At 37.1% G+C, this 7,465-nt stretch overlaps 1 pseudogene; it reads right to left on the bottom strand.

Moving 5' to 3' along the window:
* Positions 1-4,244: 4,244 nt before the first annotated feature.
* On the bottom strand, positions 4,245-6,089 carry LOC120135443 (annotated as a pseudogene).
* Between the last annotated feature and the right edge of the window lie 1,376 nt (positions 6,090-7,465).

The following is a 7,465-nucleotide window of genomic DNA, read 5'->3' as shown; positions in this document are numbered from 1 at the left end:
GGTGAACTTTATTCAATCTTTAATTGAAAATATGCATGAAACAATTAAGAGTTAGTTTATTAAATGAACTAGTTTGATGAATGAACTAGTTTAATTAATGAACTAACTTTATTCAATGAACTAGATGCATGAATGAAGTAGCTTACTAAATGATCTAAATATGCATAAATGAACTACTTCCCTAAATGAACTAGATGCTTTGAATGCAATGCATGCTTAATGAACAACACACTTGTTAAATGCAATGAATGTCATGCAACTAATAAAACTCATGAAAATTCATGAAATGAATGATATCATATGACAAGCATATCCTAAGAGGTAAATACAAACATATGATAAAAGATAGTGCATAAATGAGCAGGTATAGGGCGAAGTAAGGTAGAACTCCCTTTGAATCAGCCTTGGTGAACTTCAATGATTTAATCAGATCAAGATCAAAGTTATGACTGATTGGGATCACATCAAGTTGCCCGGATTGAAATCAACATAAAACTGCATAAGGAATTTCTAAGTCCTCGTGGATCGACCATTTTCTCCACTTTACTACCTATTTCTATTTATTTTATTTAAGAAGAGGATTTTATTTGACGAGTAAAACAACGTTTTTCAATACCCCTTTAGGTTCAAGCTTTAAAGACATATTGAAATTTATTTTTCCTTGGTTAATTATTGAAGTTATGTTTTTCCTTCATCTCCACTCTTCTTTCATTATTTTCTTTCCACAATGCTAAGCATGATCCAATCCATTCTTAGCTAAAGTTCCACTTAGCCAAAGATTTTTGCGAAGCTCAATTCTAATAGTGAGAATTGAGTCTTGATCTTCATACCTTTAGGTTGTATTCTTTGATTCTCTAGAAAGTGGGAGTTGTAATCAGTCATTCCCTTGAAAGTTACTACATCTTTAAACCAAAAAGTGCACGTTGATTTGAATATTGTTTTTGCTTGCAGTTTGGAAGTCGAACCGGTTGGTCGCAATTTGGCTTCCTATGGACAAACGTAGCAGTCGTCCGCTAAGGGGAATCAAGATCGAGTTCAATTTTTGGTGAGACGCTATAACTCAATTCGAGCTTTTCCAAAACTTAAAAGTTATTTTTGGATCAAACGATGATAGACGTGGTTAAACCAACAAGGACCAAATTTTAGAGATAGACTTGAAAATTTATGTTAATCGGAGAGGAGAGTTAGTTGCAGGAGTTAGGTCGTATTGACCGTAACCAACGTACATCATGAAGGGAAAATTTTATTTCGATGATCAATCAAAATTAAGGCTAAGCAAAACATAAGGTTATATCATCTCAATTGAATTCTTATACTTTATTATTTTATTTATTTTCTCATCATTTTTTTTATTTTTTTTATTTTTTTATTTTATTACTTTCATTATTTTTAAATAATCATTTTTTTACTTTTACATTTAAAACTCAATGATCAAAACAATCAAATTATTTGAACTTTCTTAGTCCCTATAGATCAACATCTACTTCTCTATACTACCTTTATTATTTATTTGAGATTAGAATATTAATTTATTTGACAAATTTAACGCTTGTCAAATTTGATGGAGAAGAATCATTATATATGGTTGATCCAACGATCCGAGAGCTAGCTGTGGCACCTAATAAATAACATCCACTTTGCATCACATTCCCAGATGGTGAAATGTCGTTTGTATTAAAAACAAGTTTGATCCATCTTTTACTAACCTTTCACGGTTTGTAAAACTAGAACCCACATAAACATCTGAAAGAGTTTCGTATGGTCTGCCTAAGTACGAAACCATAAGGAGTTTATTAAGATCAAATCAAACTTCGTGTTTTTTTCCTTAGTCGATTTGGAAAAGGACTAATTATTTTTATTTACCTCATGGTTTTATTGATACATGGGCTGGCATGTCTCGCTTATTTCTTGATAGGTTTTTACCTATAGCTAAAACAAGCGAACCAAGGAGGAGTATTGTAGGGATTTGAAAAAAGGATAGTGAATCATTATATGATTACTTGGAACGCTTCAAAAGATGTGTGCAAACTGTCCACGACACAGCTTGTTAGAATAAACTCTCCTACAATATTTTTAAGAAGGGCTACTTCTCATGGAAATAAAAATGATTGATGCAGTGAGTGAAGGAGCCCTCGTAAACATGACCCCTAATACAGCTAGAAATTTGGTTTCAATTATGGTCTCTAACACTCAACAATTTCGTCCTTCTAATGAACTCACTTGACGGGTTCACGAGATATGTACTCCTTCCATTGAAGATTCATGTGCACTCTTTTCCCCTTGTAGGTCCTAGAAGGTGTTTTTAATGAGGCACTTTTCTTCACACAAAAAAAAAAGATTGATAAACTTACTAACATAGTTCAAACTATTTCTTGCAGGTAATATGGGTTTTACTCGCTTATGTGGAATATGTACTATGCCAAATCATTCGACATATTGTTTTTTGACTCTTCAAGAAGATAATACGACACATGTAAATATCGTAGGGAATTTCTCAGGACCTCTCCAAACGTGTTATGACCCTCATTCAAATACATACAATGTCAATTGGAAGGACCATCCGAATCATAACTATGATTAAAATCCTAGATATAATCAACTTTATCCATCGCGACCACCTATACCTCAACAACATCAATCGCAGAATTCATCTTTGGAGTCAATAATGGAAAGACTTGCAATTTTCTATGAGAAATTTCAACAAAAGACCGAAGCGCATTTTCAAGAAATCGAAAAATAGAGGAGTCAACTTATATTAGCTGTCAGCCATCTGGAATCTCAAGGAAAACTTCTGTTTCAAACGGAACCAAATCCAATATAAAGTGCATGTGCTATCATCCTCCATAGCGGAGCTGACATTGAATCTGGATCTTAAAAAGATACTAGTGCAAAACCTAAGAAGGAAAAGGAAGAACTGAAATCGCTGGTAGAATCGCTTATTCCATCTCCTTATATCGTAACTCCCTCATTCCTAGGAAGACTTGTCAAACTCGACAAGTAGGCTGAGGAAAAAGAGATCCTCGACCTTTTTTTCCGAAATGTCGAAATCAATATTTCACTCATCGATGTAATCAAAAAGAGAATCTCTATCGTGTGGCCATACATACCACAACTGAAGCAAATTTGGTGCAAGCCTTCATATTCCAGGTTTTGTGTGAAGTCGTCGATTCCAATGCATGACATGAGCGATTTATTATGATCTACAACCACGATCAACCTTGCAAACTTGTCCCTTCCACCAGCGTTAGTATTATAGTCTACCTTAATGACCATTCCTATTGTGTTGGTAATAGTTCGGAACAACATCTTGGTGTAATACTTGTAAGGTATGTCTAGGAGACGAACTCATACTATTACTTGTGATGGGTATTTTTTCAAGGTGGAGAATCCTCTACTCCATAGTTGAACTGTGAGATAATTGACGTAGATTGTCCGAAGCCTTTCATGAGTACTTTGGTATAATCCTCTATTTTCTCAAACTTGACTAGGTAATAGTCATTATCGAAGTCAACTAGGTTGAAGTTACCTAGAGGATGCCATAGGGCGTTGATTCTGTTCCAAAGCGCTGGAAACCTATTTTCTTTCTCAAGAGGCGAACGATAATCGTTTATTTCATATTATGATCAATTAGATCGTGAACTCGATCAAAAAATCTAATTGTAGGGAAGGATTCAATTTTGTCGATGGTTAAGTCACCTTCTTGAAAGTCAAGCCTGCATCTTTAATTGATGGGTTTAGGGGTCCGCCTTTTCTGATATTGTTGGCTGTCATAGCCGCATAAGATATTCTTACCGGGCTAGGACCTTCTACAATGCTTGCAGTCCGTCGTCTGATAGTTGGTTAGCACGATTTCGAACTCTGTTGCTCTCTGGTCATCTTGGGACGCAGGCGCTCCAGACCCCTCAAGGAAGAAGTTGCTCACGGTATTCTTTCACTGCTTCCGATAATACTCTATGGCTTAGGTTTCCGTGGTCCATATTTTAAAAGCAAGTTTTTTCAATTCTCAACCAGTAAAAACTATTACAAGTTGGGGATGCATTATTTAATTCCCTAATAACTCAAAGGAACTTAAGTCTATATCGTATCTAAAGTCGAATGAATCAATTCAGATAATTATGTTCGGATCAAATGTAACAGGTCTAGTCCTTGACATATAGATGAGATCCTTCATCCACACACAAAGCAAGCAAAATCCTCACCTTTTACTTTTACTGAAATGCACATCTCTTTGTACATCAAAAGTGAAATTGCAGCTACATCGTAAACTATATGTTAAAGGCATACAAGCTCCATATTTATACATCACATTACCACTGTACTACTCTCAAATACACTCAAAAAAGGTTCACAACCATCAACTAAAACAAAAATTACTCATTGAAAACCTACTCCAAGCTTGATTTGCGTACAATATATCTATAAGCAGCAACCTTTTTTCTCTTAGAAGCTGTATTATCCACACACAGCACCATTTTGCCTTCTTCTCTTGGGGTAAATGAGTTGTGAATGGCCACATATGAAGCACTTAATTTCCTTGTCTTCTCCACTGCAATGGTGTAGCTTCCTTCTGCGCTGGGCACGAACTCTGCACTATATTCCAAGTCCCATCCAACTACTACCAGGTCCCATGTTATGGTTGCTCCACTTTCGATCCCTTGGATTTGGATGTTCACTTTCTCTCCTCCTTTGACAGTGAACTCTGAGGCCGGTTTCTGCGAATCATTGGGTCGACTCAGACCTCCGTACTGCGCTGGAACATCTTCAGGCCTTATAAACCTGACCAAAAATTGGGAATTTTACCATTGGAGTTCCCGAAGGTAAGTAATGGGAAGGGAAAAGACTCACTTGTAGAGCGTTTCGGCAGCGTATCCTTCTCTGGAGATCACAAACTTGCTCTTGGTTCGCTGAGTTAGAAACGGACTGAACATCGAGTACAGCACGCTGAAGTACCATGGGACGTTGATGAAAATCTAAAAACCAAAAGGAAAATGATGGAAGGTTAAAGGTAATCTCCACAACAGTTCAAAGAGAAAGAGAGAAGCATTTCTATGACTGTCTATCAATACATCCATCTATTGGGCTTTAAATAACAGTTCATTATTTAAAACTGCTATTATATTACCACGACAGCCAATAACATATTATTTCTACAATAACAATTAACACAACTAAAAGGAAAATGTGACAACACCCTCAAGTCAAATCCCTACTATCTCCGCAACATTTAAATGTGAACAGAGAGACATTTCTATGACTACCTAAAAGAAATTTAAACATATGTCCATTATCGAAAAACCATCATTACATGTCCACAACACCAGCAATGATTACAATAGTACTAATTATGTCCATAATCACGAACCTTTCGAGCCACCATTTCAGGGTAATTGTCTTGAAAGAGTGAGAGTAGCTGATTGGAGGCGGCCCTAAGCTCCCTCTTGGGCATGTCTTTGAGATCAGTGACCTGAATAATGGAGTTTACCCCACCAGGCTTGAAATGCAAGAGACTGATCCCTCTCTCCAGAACTTGAATCCTCCATCTCAAAAACTTGTTCAGCTTCTCTTCATCCCCGAAGATTCTCTCATACATTTCCTTGTCTTTAAAAACTCCATAAGCGTTGTAGCAAACAGGATGGCCTTCCCTATCGTAGCCATGCATATAAGCAACGATGCCCTCAAGTTCCTTGAATCCCAAGTCTTCTTCTCCGACACCGTCGGCCCTGAACTCTTTCCTCCAAGCAAGACACTTTTCCAGCATGTTGAAGGAGTCCGAAACCCTGAAGTCCCTGGCTCGCAAGAACTTCAACAAAATGACATCGGCTTTCTCGTCTCCGGCGAGAAGAGGGACGCCCCACATGGTGCATTCACATTCTTGGCTTGAGCTCTTGCAACGCCTTCTTCTCTGAAGACTTCAGATGGGAGATGAAGTAGGTGTCTTCCTTGAAAGGGGAGCGGAAGCTTGTGGCCTCCATAAAAGTAGAAACCAAGCTTTTCTTGTAAGGCTTGGGAGAGGCCTCAGGGATGGCAATGGGCGAGTATGCATTCTCCATTATGAGAGAGTGGGATGGAATCTGTGTAAAAACGATAGGGTTTTGTGTGAAAGGGATTTGTTTGCTGGATAAGCGTGTAATGAGTGGTATATAAGGAAGAAGAAGAGAGAGAAAACAGTTTGCGGGGGAAGAGAAAGTGACTACTGCACTGCAACACCAAGGTGATTTTCCCGGTGATCGGTATTATTATCAATCTAACACCATATTATATTTTTTGATCTAACATTCTTAACAGAAAAACGCGCCCTTTGAACCGTGCTATATATTGATTTGGCGTCACGTGGAGGAAAGCGCGCCTCCTAAACCGCGCTATATGCTGACTGGATACACGTGGGGTATAGCGCGCCCCCTGATACGTGCTATACGCCACGTAGGGGTATAACGCGAATCAGGGGCCGCGCTATACGCCATACCAAAATTAATACAACAATTCCGTCAACGAGTAATAATTCTCGCCTTATATGCTTATAAATACTCTCATCCGGCTCACATCTCCCCGCATCTCTCTTCTCTTATAAATTAATACAACAATTCCGTCAACGAGTAATAATTCTCGTAATCTTCTCAAATTTGATTTAGAAGCTCGTTTGATTTTTCATTAGAAGGTAATTTTGTTATAATTTTTTAATTATACTTATTGTTTATTATCATTATTTGAAAAAATATTATACTAATTATTTTCAATTAATTTTTATGTTTGCAAAATTGAAAAGCGGGAGTATACGTCGAAATAGTTTTGCGGTGCAGGTAATAATATAAAATTATATTATTTAAATTATTTACGTTGATGTGTAAAAAATTTATTGTGTTATATTTTCGTTCATATATAATTTATTTAATCAGGTTTGTTTAAGTTATTTTTTTTGCAGATATAATATTGTCGCACTTTTAAACTCAAAGAATTGCGCAACTTTCAGCTATTGTTTATTATGATGATGAAATTCGAGAAGATGAAACCGACGCTGTTTTCGTATCAAATGAGCGTGTTAAAATATCATTCAAGAGAAACATAACTCTTGAGGAGCTAATAACGAAGATTTCGAGGAAGATTCATGTTGGAAGTAACAGAAGAATGTCGTCGTTGCAGTACAGATTTCCAACATCATTGTTACCATTAACTTATACAGCGTTCGAACTTTCGAACAATGATGATGTTCAAATGATGGTTGAAGCTCAAAGTAATTATTCAGACGCCGTTATTGAGATGTATGCACATTTTGTTCAAGTGCGTGCTGTTCGGGGTCAATCTTTAAGCTCACACTATGGGCTGGCTGAACAAGTTGATCAAGTTGACAGCCCGACTACAATAATGTGTAATGATTTTAATGCCATAATGGGGAGACATTCATCCGCAACTCCTTACGATATGTACCGAGGTGGGTCCATGAACAATACGTATGGCAACACCGCGTCTA

This window comes from Hibiscus syriacus, unplaced genomic scaffold (assembly GCF_006381635.1).
Source record: "Hibiscus syriacus cultivar Baekdansim isolate YM2019G1 unplaced genomic scaffold, ASM638163v2 tig00110610_pilon, whole genome shotgun sequence".
Taxonomy (NCBI): domain Eukaryota; kingdom Viridiplantae; phylum Streptophyta; class Magnoliopsida; order Malvales; family Malvaceae; genus Hibiscus; species Hibiscus syriacus.
Note: the sequence above shows the minus strand (reverse complement) of the source record. Positions and strands in the feature narration are given on the sequence as shown.